Below are 18,091 nucleotides of genomic sequence, written 5' to 3'. Positions count from 1 at the left end.
AAGACTAGCTGATCCCACAGGTAGTGCAAGACCAAGGCAACTCGTGGTAAAAGTGGAGCAAGCTCTGATCACTAATCTTAATATTTACCCTTAATGCCAAAACACATCTCCAAGAAGGGGATGTATGATGTTTTGTATTAAAGGCAAGGAGCCACTACCCAGACCGGTTTCGACCTTTATTGAGGTCTCATCAGTGGGAGCTAGGCTATTAGCTGATCCCACAGGTAGTGCAAGACCAAGGCAACTCGTGGTAAAAGTGGAGCAAGCTCTGATCACTAATCTTAATATTTACCCTTAATGCCAAAACACATCTCCAAGAAGAGGATGTATGATGTTTTGTATTAAAGGCAAGGAGCCACTACCCAGACCGGTTTCGACCTTTATTGAGGTCTCATCAGTGGGAGCTAGGCTAGAAATACCAAGATTTAGTAATGCAGAGCTTGTAAGTATTTTACCAAAACAAGTTACCATAAGGTGTTATAACCTTATTAAATAAAAATCTCGGAGGAGATATAGATGTAGAAAATATTTTTAACTTGGGTATAGTTATGTTAAAGATACCAAGCAATTTTAAACCTGGTTTTACTCCATTTTTTTTTCCAAGTAAGCAAACAGACAAAACGTCAAGTTTGCGCCTGCAATTTATGCAAGACTAGCTGATCTTCTCCGAGATTTTTATTTAATAAGGTTATAACACCTTATGGTAACTTGTTTTGGTAAAATACTTACAAGCTCTGCATTACTAAATCTTGGTATTTCTAGCCTATCTCCCACTGATGAGACCTCAATAAAGGTCGAAATCGGTCTGGGTAGTGGCTCCTTGCCTTTAATACAAAACATCATACATCCCCTTCTTGGAGATGTGTTTTGGCATTAAGGGTAAATATTAAGATTAGTGATCAGAGCTTGCTCCACTTTTACCACGAGTTGCCTTGGTCTTGCACTACCTGTGGGATCAGCTAATAGCCTAGCTCCCACTGATGAGACCTCAATAAAGGTCGAAACCGGTCTGGGTAGTGGCTCCTTGCCTTTAATACAAAACATCATACATCCCCTTCTTGGAGATGTGTTTTGGCATTAAGGGTAAATATTAAGATTAGTGATCAGAGCTTGCTCCACTTTTATGACGAGTTGCCTTGGTCTTGCACTACCTGTGGGATTGTAGATAGTTGTGAGCTTGTTTGTATTTGCTTAAAATCGATCTTAGTTTAGGAAGAGTAGAGAAAGTAAAGAAAGCGTTCACTCCGGCAACTTTCAATATGAGAAGAAAATCTACAAACAAAATAAAGGATTGCCAATGGGAAGCCTCCTGTCTCCTATATTAGCTAACATCTTTTTTGAAGATTTCGAACAAAAGGCAATCTCCTCAGCTACTCTTAAACCAAAAATTTGGCTAAGATTTGTAGATGACATATTTCTTATCTGGGACCATGGCACCGATAACCTTCAGTCTTTTTTAAATCATTTAAACAACTTCCACCAAAATATCAAATTAACAATGGAGGTTGAAGAAAATGGATCTCTTCCCTTCCTGGACGTAAGACTTACTAAATCATCTAATTCTATTAAAATATCAATCTTTAGAAAATCTACACACACACAGATTGATACGTGCATGTGTCCTCACATCACTATCCTGCACAGAAAGTGGGTATCATCTCAACCCTAGCACATCGTGCTAGATCTATACTGTCAGATGATGAAGATCTAAAAAATGAACTACAACATCTACAAAGAACCTTCACAAGTAATGGCTACTCGTCAAAAACTATTAATAAGCATCTATACCACCGCCATCAAAACAACTCAGAAACACAATCCAAAACGTTATATCTCCTTACCATATATCAGCTCGCTCTCCACAAAACTAAGAATTTTAAGAAAGTTCAACATAAAAACCTGTTTTTCTACTCTTGCTAACCTAAGATCGATTTTAAGCAAATACAAACAAGATGGCCAAACTGAAAAATCCATCCTCTTACGTCTAGAAGAACATTAGAGAGACATTGCCTACAAAAGAACTAGAGCAAGTGGCATGCTCTAGTACTGAAAACGGCACTGTCAAGCCATGTACCGTTTTCAATAAACACAAATGATGAAGGCCGTCAACATGAGATAAACTGGACAACAACCTCAAACCTTCATATATGCTGTGACGAGGTGGAGCGACGCATAGCCGTGTCTAAGGAAATTGTTATGGACCCTCATCACATAAATAATAACCTCAGCTATAATCTACCGCACTATTTCAGCTCTGGTATCCAATATTGGCACACACATGAAATCAGATGCACACAGCTACTTAACAATAGAACTTCAACACGGACTGTAGCTACAGTTCAAAGCTAACTGATTTTATAATAGTCGTTTTATAGTGATACGATGTTTCTAATAGTGTTTACTTGCTTTCTATGTTCCCACGCCTGAAGAAGCTGGACAATCCTATGAAACATGTTGCGTTTTGAATAAATTTAATTGTTATTCTAGTCTCGGTTATAGTCAGTATATATAAATATGAACATACACACACATACGTATATACACACATACATATCTCCACTTGCTCACCGTATTGAAGATAATAACGATGTCAAAGGTTTCATTTCTCTTCCATATATCAGCCTCATTTCACCATTCTCAAAAAATATTTAAAAAAAATTATACTGTATTTTACTATTACAAGACACATATACGAGGGCACAGGAGTCATTATGGGAAGTCAGTCTACACTTCACAATCCATCCCTAAACTGGAAACTTTTTTTTCTGAAATCTGTAGATGAAGTAAGTTAAGTAAAATAAATATGAATGTTTGAAATATTGTTATATTCTTCTTATGATGACGATGATGGAGTTTAGGCCAAGTGGCCTATTCCAGTTTCATGCCTTAGCATTCTTGTTCTTCCATTTATTTTTATCCATATAATATTTTTGCAGTCTGCTATTGTCCATTTGATTTAGATGTTTTAGCCATTTTTGTTTATATTTACTTATACAGTGGCAAATTGCTTTTATATTCTGGGATTGTAAAATTTCTTCATTTGTTTTATGGTCCCACTTGGTATGTCCAGCTGTTCTTTCATGTATAAAAGACTAATTTTACAGCTGCAATCTACAATGAAGGATAATGACAAACACTTCATCTTAAGATTTTATTCTTTGTGTTGCACATAACATTCTTATATTGTATTCCCAATGTGTCTGGGATGGAAACAAATTATACTGTATTTTATTATTATTATTATTACAAGACACAAGAGGGTACATGGATCATTATGGGGGTCACTCTACACCTCACAGTCCATCCCACAAACATAATTTTTATGTTAATTGCATTAACATAAAAATTATGTTTGTGGGATGACAAAACTGTTTTGACCATAAAAGGTGTGAGATGACTTCTTTTCTTTTTTTTTTTTTTTGGTGTAGGAGGGGCAGTGTAATGGGATGAAAAATCCTTTACATCTGTACATGACCAGCTAACTTGCCTTCCACTGAAAAAAGTGCACATGGTGATTCCTCACATTATGAAAATCTGAATTTTTTTTTTTTTTTTAACTAAACCATATGTGCATTAAGGGGATATTAAATCCCACATTGTTTTAAAACCGAATAAGAAACTCAAAGATTGGAATCAGAGAGTTTCTTGCCGAATATAGTAAACTATAAAGTATCGGCGACCACTAGCGTCCGCTAAATGCAAGTGACCCTAACACGTAGTGCAATACCGGAAAGCTCGCAGCAAAGTCGGTAAAGTTCTGATCGCTATTCTTAGGTATTTTCCATAATGTAAAAACACATTTCCTAGGAAATGTATGCTGTTATTACATTATGGTGGGGAGGTCACTACCCAGACCGGTTTCAGCCTTTTTTGAGGCTTCATCAGTGAGTAGCTAGACCAAGTTAATACCAAAGTGTATAGCGAAAAGAACTTATACTCTGCTATACGAGTTTCCAAACAGGTGCAACCATTAAGTTACTTAAATATAAAGAGCTAATAAGCTTCATTTCGGCAATCATTTGGCAAAACTTCTCCATATTGAATCCATCTTTATTATCGATAATGCTAAACCTCCAAGAGATAATCTTTCTCCTGCAGAAAGACAGGCCTTAAAGAATCTTAAAAAGAACAAAAACATCATTATTTTACCTGCAGATAAAGGCAATGCCACAGTCGTCCTCAATTCTGAAGATTACCACAATAAAATGCTTCAATTGCTTGAAGACAACATTACATATTCAATTCTTCAGGATGATCCAACAAGGGAACTACAAAACCACTCAAACAATCTGTTAAAGACTACATTTGAACTTCCTCACAATATGCGCCTTTCTTTACGTTCTCTTCACCCTCTTATTCCACTCATTTATGGAGTTCCAAAGATACACAAATAAAACACCCCTCTTCGCCCGATTGCGGAAGGAACTGATGGTCCTACTTATTAGCTTTCGAAACATCTTGCAGAATACCTCAAGTGTTTCTCCAATAAATCTTCATCGTTCATCAAAAACACCACAGACTTCGTTTCTCATATCAAAAATATTTCAATCAGTAAAAATGATATCATAGCAAGTTTTGACATTATCTCATTATTTACTAAAGTCCCTACTGAGGAGGTATTAACATTACTTAAGGACAAATTGTCTAAAAAGATATTTGCTTTACTAAAGCATTGTATTCAATCTAGCTACTTCAGATATAGGGACTCCATTTACAAACAAAACCAAGGCCTAGCAATGGGCAACCCTTTATCCTCAGTTCTAGCAAACATTTTCCTGGAAGATTTTGAAACAAAGCCATATTGTCCTTCTCATTTAAGCCGAAACTTTGGAGACATTATGGTGATGACATTTTCATTATATGGAGTCACGGATACACATCTCTCATGGATTTTCTTCAACTTCTTAACAACCAGCATCTTAATATAAAATTCACCACCGAACTAGAACAAAATAACTGCCTTCCTTTCCTGGATGTAATTCTTACATGATGCTCTGATAGATTTAAAATCTCTATATACCGAAAACCAACTCATACTAACAGATATCGGCACCACGCGATCTCCAGTATCTGATAGTAGAGCTGAAAGAGTCAGGCAAATTATAGCTGAGATTATTGTTCATATGAAGAGGGTCCAAGGTGATTCTTTTGACTCGACAATGTGGTGTTCTACCTCATCGTTGCAAATGTGTAGGTTTGAAGTTGTTGTCCACTTTACTTGTTGTCCAATTTGCATGCGTCCTCACATCACCATCCAGCGCAAAAGTTGGGGATTATATCAACTCTTGTGAATCGTGCAAGATCTGTACTGTCAGATGAAGAAGAACTAAAAAAAGAACTACAACATCTTAAATGGACCTTTAAAAGCAATGGCTACTCTTTAAAAAGTATCAACAAACAATTATCCCACCATCAACGTAGCAACGTAGAGACACAGGACGACTCCAGAGGTTATATCTCCTTGCCATATATCAGCACACTATCCAAAAAACTGAGTAGAATCTTAAAGAAATTTAACATTCAAACGTGCTTCTTGACTCTTCCAAAAATAAGATCAAGTTTCAGCAACTACAAACAATCTCACAACCTTCTACAATTCCGAGGTGTATACAAAGTCACATGTGAGTGCGGAAAATCTTACTATGGCCAAATGGAGAAATCTATCCTCCTACGTCTCGAGGAACGCCAGAGAGAGACATTGCTTACAAGAGAACCAGAGCTACTGCCCTATCAGGCCATGTCCTGTTTTCAATAAACACGAACAACGAAAGCCACCAACATGAAGTAAATTGGACAACAACTTCAAACCTACACGTTTGCAGCGATGAGGTAGAACACTGCATTGTCGAGTCAAAAGAAATCACCTTGGACCCTCTTCATATGAACAGTAATCTCAGTTATAATTTGCCTGACTCTTTCAGCTCTACTATCCGACACTGGAGATCGCGTGGTTCCACACATGCACCAGTGTACAACAATAGAACTTTAACACGGACTATAGCTCAAGTTCATAATAACTGTAATTTACAGTCGAATATTGTAGCTTTATAATTGTATAGCTTTAGAGTGTCTCAATGTTTTTTTCAGTGTCTTTTAATAGCTTTCTATGTTCTTAACACCTGGTGAAGTCAATCCAGACGAAACATGTTGCGTTTTCAAATAAATCTCAATTTTTTATAATTCTTGGATTTTTAGTCAGTTTATATTAAAATGAATATATATATATATATATATGTAATTATATGCTTCAACTCGGTTGTTGTGATACATTTTTAAAAATAGATTTAATGACTTAAAAACCGAGATTACTTATAAAGATTTAATAAGATTAATACAACTAGTTTCGGCTTATAATAGCCTTCGTCAGGTATTCTTAAAGGAAGAGAATAGTAATAAACATTGAAGTATCTAAAAACTTGAAAATACAGGTAAAAAATTGGCACACATAATTGATACATAAAAAACGTATTTTTTCAAGTTGTTCTAACAGGCATGCCATTGTTTATTGCAAATATGCGTGCAGACTCACGTGAACGCCAATATTGAATAACTGCAGCATGGCTATCTGGGATGTTATAACTCAAATTGTTGTTTAAGTGGACAGGAATTGAATAACTGCAGCATGGCTATCTGGGATGTTATAATTCAAATTGTTGTTTAAGTGGACAGTTTGAGAGAAAAATTATAGAATCAAGGGAAATCCTTCTGAATCCTGTCCACTTAAACAACAATTTGAGTTATAACATCCCAGATAGCCATGCTGCAGTTATTCAATATTGGCGTTCACGTGAGTCTGCACGCATACTTGCAGTAAACAATGGCACGCCTGTTAGAACAACTTGAAAAAATATAACGTTTTTTATGTATCAATTATGTGTGGCGATTTTTTTCAAGTTTTTAGATACTTCAATGTTTATTACTATTCTCTTCCTTTAAGAATACCTGATGAAGGCTATTATAAGCCGAAACTAGTTGTATTAATCTTATTAAATCTTTATAAGTAATCTCGGTTTTTAAGTCATTAAATCTATTTTTAAAAAAAAAAAAAAATATATATATATATATATATATATATATATATATTTGTGTGTGCGTGTGTGTGTGTATGTGTATATGTATGAGGTTCAGTGCTGTGACCATTGCTGTTTAATTTGTACGTAAATGATATACGAAATAATGCCGAAAGGAAATATTCAGTTGTTTGCTGATGGCGCAAAATTAGGTAGAGCAATAGTGAATCGAGACAATGTGGAGAACTTGCAGGACAATTTAAATAGACTGTCAGCATGAACAAACGATAATGCGTATCAGTTTAATGTTGAGAAATGTAAAGTTATTCTTTTTTAAATAAATAGATCACAAGCCATGTATCACATCAGTAGCACTGTACTCCAAGAAATAGATGAAGCTAGAGATTTAGGAGTGATGGTAGACAGAGAGTTAAAGTTTAGAAAACATATTGCTGAGGTAGCCCATAAGATTACTTGGCTGTTGAAGAAAAATTAACAAGTAGCAATAAGGAAGTTGTTATTCCTCTTTATAAGGCTTTGATACATCCACATCTGGATTACTGTGCTGAAGTCTGGTTCTCTGGGTTTCTTGGGGTGAGGAAGTGGTGGAGATTCAGAGGTGAGTGACTGAGATGGTGAGTGACCTGTGGAATGTTCTCTATAAGGATTGATTGAAGATGTGTGGATTGCAGTAGTTGGTTGATAGGAGAAAAAGAGGAGATATGAAAGAAACATTTAAGTTGCTTAAATGTTTTTATAGGATAGATGCAGGGGAAATGTTTCAGCATTTGGCTAGAGGGACCAGAACAAGGGGGTCATCCATGGAAGTTGATAAAGGTGTGGTTTGTGGGGTGTGTGAGGACTAAGAGTTTTTACTTGGAGAATTGTGAATGAGTGGAATGGGTTTCCAGAGTCAGTTGTGAGTGCTTTGTCTGTTAATGGGTTCAAGGAGAGATATGATAGATTGTGTGAATAGATTGGGTCTCCCGTGATGAGTCTTTGGACTCCATGGAGTTGCCTGTATAATAATAATAATAATATATAAAGAGACAGAGAGTGAAACAAATTCATGCTTTGCTGTTACTTTTAGAATATTCAGAGATATGAAATTTGGAAGTTCTTGTTGAACCATTCTGTGTACAGAAATACTGCAGTTTCAGAAAGTGTTAAAGATACTGATAGTATTTGCACTTGCTTCACTTGTTATGAATTTTCTTCGTATTGCATTACTTGGAATACAACCCACATGGGAACTATAGTTTTCCTTTTATTTTCAGCTTTAACAATTTGATAACCGTTGTGAATTCTGTCATACAAATAAATGACATCTGATATCTCTTAGCAGAAAAAAATGAAAAGTAAAATTTTTTATTGGCATTATGTCTTTAAAGTAGTTCACTATCAAGGAATTTGGCAGCAAAGCACCTACACAATATTTAATAAAACCTTGACAGACTTGAAATTGCTTATTTCAAAAATTATACATTAATTTTTGCAGGACATGAGGAGGAAACAAGAGAATTAGTGATGGTCGCAGGACAAATGATTTAAGTGGGCATAAGGAGAATGTAAGGGGATTTTTCAGGAGGTTATTGAGGATCATGTACGATAACAGCATAGTGGAAAGGTTATCAGTGTGTTGCTGAGGTATGACAATGATGAGTTGAGATGGAGAGACGGAATCATGAATGGTATGCTGGCAGAGCTGTGCAAGGTGAAAGGACTGCACATTTGTGGATGTATGGCATGTATTTCAGGGAAGCATGGAATTATACAGACTCGACAGACTGTATTTGAATGGCTTTGGAGTAAGTGAACTGGAGAAACTGTTGCTAGATGGAAGTGCATTGTGTGATGAAAGCAAGAGATCTGAAGTAAGAGGTGAAGTGAAAGATCAGGAGAGTGGTACTGAAGAGACTGAAGTGCTTGGTAATGGAAACAATAGTAGTGTGAGATGAAGAAAGAACAGGAATGAAGGAGAAACAGGGGAAGCCTGGGTGGACAGGGAGACATGGCATTGGGAGATCAGATGTTGGGAATAGTAGTGAATGTACAAAGTATGTATGAGGATAATCAGCTTTGAAATGGAATAGATCAGAATGCGAGTGGAATAGTTGTGACTGAGCAGATATATGTGGTAAGTGGTAATAAAGGTTATTGGGCTAAGTAAGGTGTAGTGGGAAAATCACAACCAAGTGGCTTGGGTAGGACTGATTATAGACCCGAAAATGAACTGGTGTCCTTTATTTACAAATGTATTAGAAATAAGGGAAATTAAATGGGCTCACTGATTGAATAAATTATTAGAATAAGTAAAACATGGTTGAATGATTTTCTAATAGGAATAGAAATTGAAGGGCCCAGTGTTTTTTTTTTTTTTTTTTTCGAGGATAGAAAGGACTAGAAGGAAGAGGGAGTGCTGCTGCTGCTGATAGCAGGGGAATTAGGTCCACATAAGGTAGACATGAAAGAGGGAAACATTAGCAATAGTTTTGAGGCAGTGTAGTGTGAAGTGGAGTTTAACAGGAAAAGATATTTAGTTGGATGTTCTATTGGCCAGAGAATGTGGAGGGTGGTGATGAAGAAATGTATAAACAACTTGGATTAGTGAACAGTGGAAAGGTGATTATTATGGACAATTTTAATTATGGCAGTATAGATTGGAATGAAGAGGAATAGCATTTGGGAATTTCTCGAATTCTTGAGAGATAACTCTCTCAGGCAGCACATAAGGAGGGCACATGAGGATCCAGAGTTTTGGCTCTGATCATTTCATGAGAGGATGTAATTGTGAATGGGGTTTTGTATCTCTCCTCAGTTGGTGAGAGTTATCATGAAGTGATTACATGCCTCGTGATTAGCCATATGAAGACTGCTATGAGAAATGAATATATGTGGAAATACAAGACTGGTTATTATGAAATTTTAGGAGCCAGCTTGGAACTATAGCATGTGATGAAAAGTTGAGCAGTAAGGAAATAAATGCTACTTGGGAACTGACAAAGAAATATATAACAGTATCAATGTGTGATGTATTCTGAAGGTAAAAAGGCTAATAAAATGGATGAATGAGGGAATAAAGCATGAAATGTATAAGAAGAAGAAGAAGAAGAAGGCATTTTGGAGGGATCACAAGATGAATAATTGTAATAATCAGCTGTATGAAGAGTATAAAGAGCAGTGACTCAATTGGTAAGGACAACAAAAGTGTATGAGCAGAAATTAGCAAATCAAACCTAAGAAAAAACCTTGTGAATTTTGTTGATATGTGAAAAGTATAATAAAGGATGATTATGTTAAGATGCATAATGGATGAAAGTGGGAAATTGGTGACTGCTGCAGATGATATAGTCAAGGTGTTCAGTGATCAGTTCATCAGGGTGTTTCGTCCTCAGTGTGAAATCAGAAGCTCAAGTTAGAGAGTTAACATCAGCCTTGGCCTACCTGTTTAACTAGAGTCTTGCATTAGCACCAGTCCCAAAGAAGTTGAAGGAAGGCAAAATTGTTCCATTTCACAAAGGTTCCATTTCACAAACATTTCACAAATTTGTTGCCTTTGCCTTAGCAAAGGCAACAAATTTTAGGCTAATCTGTATTTTTAGAGTTGTAGTCAAGGTGTTGGTGAGAGATAGGATACAAAAGGACCATTGTTATTTAATTTGTGTATTAATAACAATAGGATAGTTTTAGCTGGTGATATACAATTGTTTGCAGATAATAAAAACTGGGAAGGGTGATGAGGAATCAAGCAGATGTTTTGGCCTTACAGGAGGACTTGAATAGATTGTATGAGTGGACAACAGTACAGAACTGTTGTCCACTGTTTGTTGCCAAAGTGTAAGGTTCTGAAATTTGAGACAACAATGACAGCATAGTATTCAATTGGCTCATCAATTTTGAAGGAAGTCGAGGAGATAAGAGACTTTGAAGTTATGGTGGACAGGAAACTGAAATTCAGATTTCACAATGCATTAGTTGTAAAGATCATCGCAATGATCTTCACAATTCCATCAGATTATGGCAATGATGCAGAGGACTTTAACTTGTAGAAATAAAGAGTTTCTGGTTCCATTGTGTAAGGCCTTGATCAAGCCTCATATGGATTATTGTGCACACAGATTTGGTCCTCTGGTTTTCATGGTGAGGATATATTGGAAAGGGTCCAGAGAAGACTGACTAGGGTCATAACTGGTCTTTGGGATGTGAGATATAAGAACAGATTAAGGGAATGCAATAATAAATTTAGTTTAATCCTTTATCCAAGTGTAAGCAAACAAAGTTTGCGCCTGAAAATATCTTCAAGACTGAGGTAAGGTGGTGCAACTCCGAGCAAAGGCGGACCAAGCTCTCATCACTCCTTGTCTCAGTATCTCTCATAATGCAAAGCACATCTCCTTGCGGACATGTATACTGCTATGCATTAAGGGAAGGGCCACTACCCAGACTGGTTTCGCCTTTATTGAGGTGTATTTAATTTAATTGCATTTATCTAATTCTCTAAAAATTAGACGATCCTGAAAGATCGCTCAACTGAGCTTTGTCCCACTCAGTGACAGGCTCACCCCGTCACCAAGAAGAACTTATCAGCATTGGCTCTACCCAGACTGGTTTGACCTTTATTGAGGTGTATTTAAGTAATGACTTCTCTAAAAATTAAACGATCCCGAAAGATCGCCCTGTCACTCAGTGAAAGGCTCACCCCGTCACCAAGAAGAACTTATCAGCATTGGCTCTACCCAGTGGCAGGCTCACCCCACCACCAGACAGAGCCATAATCTCAGCAGTGGCTCTACTCACAGACAGGCAAAAACCTACCCCAAGCAGAGCCTTTCATATATATATATATATCCAGCATGGGAGGCAGATCCAAACGTGCAGATACTAAGGCAGAAACAATAGGAGAGGTCATATTTACCTATACGAGTTGCCAACAGGTGTACCACCTTATTATTGAATTACTCTGGATTTAGAGAAAGATGTTGGAAGTTTATTTTGCACTTGGTAGAATATAATAAATTTAGTTTAATCCTTGGATAAAGGATAAAGGATTAAACTAAATTTATTATAGTCTAACCAAGTGCAAAATAAACTTCCAACATCTTTCTCTAAATCCAGAGTAATTCAATAATAAGGTGGTACACCTGTTGGCAACTCGTATAGGTAAATATGACCTCTCCTATCACTTCTGCCTTAGTATCTCCACGTTTGGGTATGCCTCCCATGCTGGATATATATGAGAGGCTCTGCTTGGGGTAGGTTTTTGCCTGTCTCTGAGTAGAGCCACCGTTGAGATTATGGCTCTGTCTGGTGGTGGGGTGAGCCTGCCACTAGGTAGGGCCAATGCTGAGAAGTTCTTCTTGGTGATGTGGTGAGTCTGTCACTTAGTGGAACAAAGCTCAGTTGGGTGATCTTTCGGGATTGTCTAATTTTTAGAGAGGTCTTTACTTAAATACACCTCAATAAAGGTCAAAACTGGTCTGGGTAGTGGCCCTTCCCTTAATGCATAGCAGTATACATGTCCGCAAGGAGATGTGCTTTGCATTATGGGAGATACTGAGACAAGGAGTGATGAGAGCTTGGTCCACCTTTGCTCGGAGTTGCACCACCTTACCTCAGTCTTGAAGATATTTTCAGGCACAGACTTTGTTTGCTTACACTTGGATAAAGGATTAAACTAAATTTATTATAGTCTAACCAAGTGCAAAATAAACTTCCAATAAGGGAATGCAGTTTGCAAAGCCTTGTGAATATGGGGAAGAGAGGGGATATAATTGAGATATTTAAGTTGGTAAAGCATTGTTACCAGGTTAATGTGGGAAGAATTTTTTGTAGAATGGGGGTTTGAATGGGTAGAATGGGAAGTTGTATAAGAAAGGTGTGAGCAGGGGCATAAGAAGTAGATTCTTTCTGTGGAGAGTGGTTTGATTAGTAGAATGCTTTGCTCGTTGATTAGTAGATTGCGATGAATGCAGATACATTGAATGAGTTTAAAGCATGGTTTGATAGGTTTTGTGTAGAGTGTAAAGACTCATAGCAGGAAGTTGTGTATGGGGAGCAATATCCCAAAAGAGGAAATTCACTAGTGGTGTGCCTCAGGGGTCTATTTTAGGGCCATTGCTGTTTATCCTATATGTTAATAATATTGTGAAAGATTTGAATGGCGATATTCAGTTGTTTGTAAATGATGCAAAGTTGAGAAGAACTGTGAGAAGTAGAACAGGTGTTGTGGCCTCACAAGAAGACCTGAATATTGGAAAAACAAAAATGGGATGTAGAATTTACACTTGGTGTGGAATATACTGTTGGAGGGAGTAAGAGATCTTGGGATGATGTTGGATAAGGAACTAAAATTTTGAGGACACATTGCCAATATTGTGAGGACAACACAACGAATTCTGTTCTATGTAAGTTCTGTATAAGGCCTTGATTAGGCCATATATAGAACTATGCACAGATTTGGTGACTTAGTTTTCAAAAGGATGAAGAGGTATTACAAAGGGTCCAGAGGCAATTGACTAAGGTAGTTTCTGGTCTCTGGAATGTTGAGTATGAAGAAAGGTTGAGAAGATGCAATTTACAGAGGGATCATATGATAGACGTACAAATTGCTTAGAGGTTGTTATAGGATTAATATTGAAGAGGTTTTTCATAAAATGGTAGGAGATAAAGGAAGAACAAAGGTCATCCCTGGAAGCTCTATAAACAGGGTGTGAGCAAGGGAATGAAGAGGTTCTTTGCATGGAGATTTGTGAATGACTGGAATGCATTGCCTGAGAGTTTGGTGTCTGCAGAGAATTGGAATATATTTAAGACATTGTGTGATGAGCTGTGTGTATCACTGGAGATCCCCAAGACCTACATGGAGTCAAAGACTCCATGTGCATCTTGGGCTACTAATAATATTATTGCTCAGGACCTACTATAGAATCACAGGACTCATCATGGGAGGACCATATCAGACAACAGTCATGAATGTTGAAGAGGTTGGCACCATACAGTGATCTTCAGTATTCGTGCTCACTACCTTCTATCAGGCAATTAGAAGTTGGTGTTCTATAGTTCAATGGAACTATAGAACACATAGTTCCATAATTCTATTGAACTATGGAACTATGTGTTCCATAGTTCAGCCATCCTCCATCCAAAAAACCTTCTTCCTCACCACTTCCATTTTCAACTTCCAAGGATGGGCCCCTTGTTCTACCATATGAAATGTCTCTGCAGTGTCAATCCTATAGCTGCTTCCCAACAGTTTAAATGTCTCACATACCATGTCTTCATCTTCTATCCATCAAACTCTGCACTCCACTTACCCTTCATCTGTACTCATAACTAATAGTGTACAGTCCTGATACAATTTTTGTTATCTGCCTCTACACCCTTTCCAAGGTTAATTTATCTTCTTCAAATAGTGGTGACCAGATCTGAGTACAATAATTTAGATGTGATCATATTCCCACCCTTCTGTTTCTGCTGGTCAATATTTCAGCACTTTTCTGGGTTATCTTCACAACCTTTGTGATGTGTCTGCTAAACTATTCGTGTAACTGTATTAGAGGCGGTTTAGGAAGCAAAGTATATTGGGATGATGATTGATAGAAGTTTGATCAATCATCACCCCAGTATAACTTGCCTCCTCCATCTCTGCTAATATAGTTCCATGAATAGAGTGCGCAGCCTTTCATTGGTGGATCACAAATTTAATGTTCTTACATTTAATTGCCTTACATTGACATTCCCCATTCCTTTGCCTGTCTGTTCAGCTTATTGTTATTACTATTATCATCATCATCGTCATGATCATCAGACCTCCATCATGGGGTCAAAAGATTCATCTTGGGAGGTCCCACTTTCTCTCTCTCTCTCTTACACACACACACACACACACACACACACACACACACACACACACACACACACACACACACACACACACACACACACAGAGCTCATCATACCATGACTTAAATGTATTCAGTATCTATGCACTCACCACACTTTTACCACAGTGTATTCCATTAACTCGCCACTCTCCATACAAAACCTCCTTATATCCAGGGATGACCTCTTGTTCTCTTGTCTTCAGATTTTATGAAAAATCTCATCCACATTAATCTGGTAATTTTCACGTACCAACTTATATGTCTTGATTATGTCTCTCCTCCTCCTATCCACTAGGCTCTGTAATTTGTATTTCATCGATCTGTCCTTATACTGAACATTCCATTTGACAGAGACCCTTGAACTTATTAAGCCCCTCCCCCAACATAATTGAATTATTCAGATTCACTGTATATGCAGGTGAGATTATTTCTTATGGAAAGAAAAAATATATAAACAGCTGGCTAGGACTGCATTGGATTCTCCTCTTTTCCCTCATCTCCTCTCTGATGTCTATGAGAAACATTTTGAAACCAAGCACTCAGCACAGCCACACTTAAACCAGTAGTTTGGCTGCACTGTGCTGATGATGGGTTTGCTGTTTGGCCTCATGGTGCAGACACACAAAATACATTTTTGGTGTATCTTCTTCTTATTATTATTACATGACACCTCCAAGGAGTCCAGGACTCATTGGGGAAGGGCACTCTACTCTGCTCCACTAAACACTGTTCAATTCTCAAACTACACACAATGACACTGCTACCATCAATGCCATCTACCACACACCACCAACAATAACAGTATTTTTTGTCTGTAAATTGCTTATGTTCTCATGGCGATTTGCTGTATGTCAGATGAAAAATCCGAGTTTATTGGAAGTAAAAAACCCTGCTACCTCCGTATGAGGTTGGATACTTCACCTTCAATTGAAAAAATCCATGTAAAGATTCCTTTCGTCATGACAGCCAACATCCTAAAATAAACTTCACCATAGAAAAAGAAAGGTAACAGTTGTCTTCTCTTTCTAGATACACTAGTGACATGACTTCCTAATGGCTCATTATCTTTATCCATTTACAGAAAATCCCCTCATACATTAAGGTATACAGTAAAACCCCAAAGTTATGCTGTAGGTAGGACCAACAAAAAAAGCGTGCAAGTCGAATTCGCTTAACTCGGGATATAATTTTGCATATCATTTATATATACAAACATATAATTGGAACCAAAGGTTTACAAAAACACCTATATTTTTTAAGAAATATAATCATAATTGTAATTTTTCGTACATAAAAAAAAGAAAATTATTTCGATGTCAGTGGTTTCATAAGATCTAATAGATTCGTCTGACGGCATAATGTCTTTTTCTTGTCACGCAAAATTTCTTCATAGCAAGCTAATAATTTTTTATTTCTTGCCTTGTGGCTACAATTCGTTCCTCGTTAGAATCTATGTCCTCCAAAATCTGTAAACCTTTCTTTTATGATTGTTCTTACTGTGGATTCCTGTAGATCGAACTTCTTTGCTATCTCACAAATTTTCATTCCGCCCTCAAAATCCTTAATAATGTTGAGTTTTGTTTCCAAAGTCAATGTTTTTCTTTTCTTGCTAGCAGTAGAAGAATCGGACTTGCTTCCTTTGGATGACATTATTATTTTTTATGTGATAAAATTTTTATCAAGAACATAACATTAAACAGTCGCAAGGTTTGTAGACTATAAAAATAGTGTATGAATGGAGACCACGCGAAACACGTCAGTGCTTGTTCACAGCATGTGTGACACTGGCGAATGCGGTCGGCACCTGAAAGATATGACTAGTGGTGAGGCATGAAGCAGGGCTGGAATACGTACACATAAGAAACCGCATAACTCCGGATTCATGTAAGTCGGGGTATGACTGTACATAAACAATCACACTGCTGCCACCACTACCACCCTTCCCAGCAGTATGGCATCTTCAAAACACTTACTCACCAAGCTGTTTGTTCAAATGACACAGTCCTTGAAACTGAGCTCAGGGACCTTTTCAACACCTTTTGAGTTAATGGTTACAGCCCATATAAAATAGATAAAACATTGCATGCACCCCAATCCCTCCTACACCCAACACACAGGATCACAGCAAAACCATTCCCATCCTGTGTATTAAGAGTACATCAGAAAAAAAATAGACATAGTTCTCTCCAAATATGATCTCTGTGTCACTTTCAAACCTTTCATTCAGTTAGCTACCTTCATACATTCTCCTAAGGATCAACTACATCCTCTTGAAATCTTGAAGTGTATAAAGTTTCTTGCACCTGCAGTTTAGCCTACTTTAGACATACTGGTCGATCAGTTAACGTCTTCTTTAATAAACACAAAAATTCCATCTGTATGTATGACAAGTCAGGATTAGCAGACCATGCTCTAGATATACATACTGGTAGTTTGACACTACTCACTTGGATTCTCTCTTATGCAGTTGCACTATTTTTATCTCTTTCCACTCTTCTGGGACTGCTCCTGTTGCCAGACTTCTGTTGAACAACCATGTCAGGAGCATTGCCAGTTTTTTGCACATTCCTATAGTATATGTGGTGATATCCCATCTAGTCCTGCAGGCCTATTAACATCAGGGTTACGTAGTATTTTAAACACTTCCCATTCACAAACTGTTAATTCTCTCTCCTCCTTCCAGTTTCTATTCAACACCACTCTTAATGTCTCTACGTGAAATACACTAACAAAATACTCATTGAACATTTCCACTACATTTCAGCAGAAGTGACTTGTGTTCCATCTCCAGCAACTAAAATCAGTTGTCAACATTCATCCTTTGTTCTATTACCAGCATAATTGTAGATGTCTGTAGGATTTCGTTTTACTGCTTCAGCCAGTCTCTTTCCATATGCTAATTTCTCTTCTCTTACTACATTCATCATCTTTCTAGCCTGCACCTTATGTTCCTCATGCTTCTGAGTTGTATCCTGCTGCTCTTTATATCTTCTCCATCTTGTTCTATTTCTTAGACATTCCTGCATAATTCCATGATCCATTTTATTCCTACTTTATTTATCTTCCAAACCATCTGACTTTGCTATGAGTAATTGATTCCAGACCAGGCACTGCTGCTTTCTTTCCTCTTCAACTGATTAAGCCACTACCCTGCACTGCACATCACTAATCTGTTTCCTTAATTAGAGAGAGAGATAG

The 18,091-nt window shown here is 37.3% G+C and overlaps 1 protein-coding gene across 1 annotated transcript in view; it reads left to right on the top strand.

Moving 5' to 3' along the window:
* Positions 1-18,091, top strand: part of LOC150102604 (tectonin beta-propeller repeat-containing protein 2) — a 364,776-nt gene that overhangs the window by 6,247 nt on the left and 340,438 nt on the right. The gene's annotated exons all lie outside the window — the stretch shown is intronic.

The sequence above is a fragment of the Typopeltis vanoorti genome, chromosome 10 (genome assembly GCF_054136105.1).
Source record: "Typopeltis vanoorti isolate ZY-2024b chromosome 10, IOZ_Tvanoo_1.0, whole genome shotgun sequence".
NCBI lineage: Eukaryota > Metazoa > Arthropoda > Arachnida > Uropygi > Thelyphonidae > Typopeltis > Typopeltis vanoorti.
Note: the sequence above shows the minus strand (reverse complement) of the source record. Positions and strands in the feature narration are given on the sequence as shown.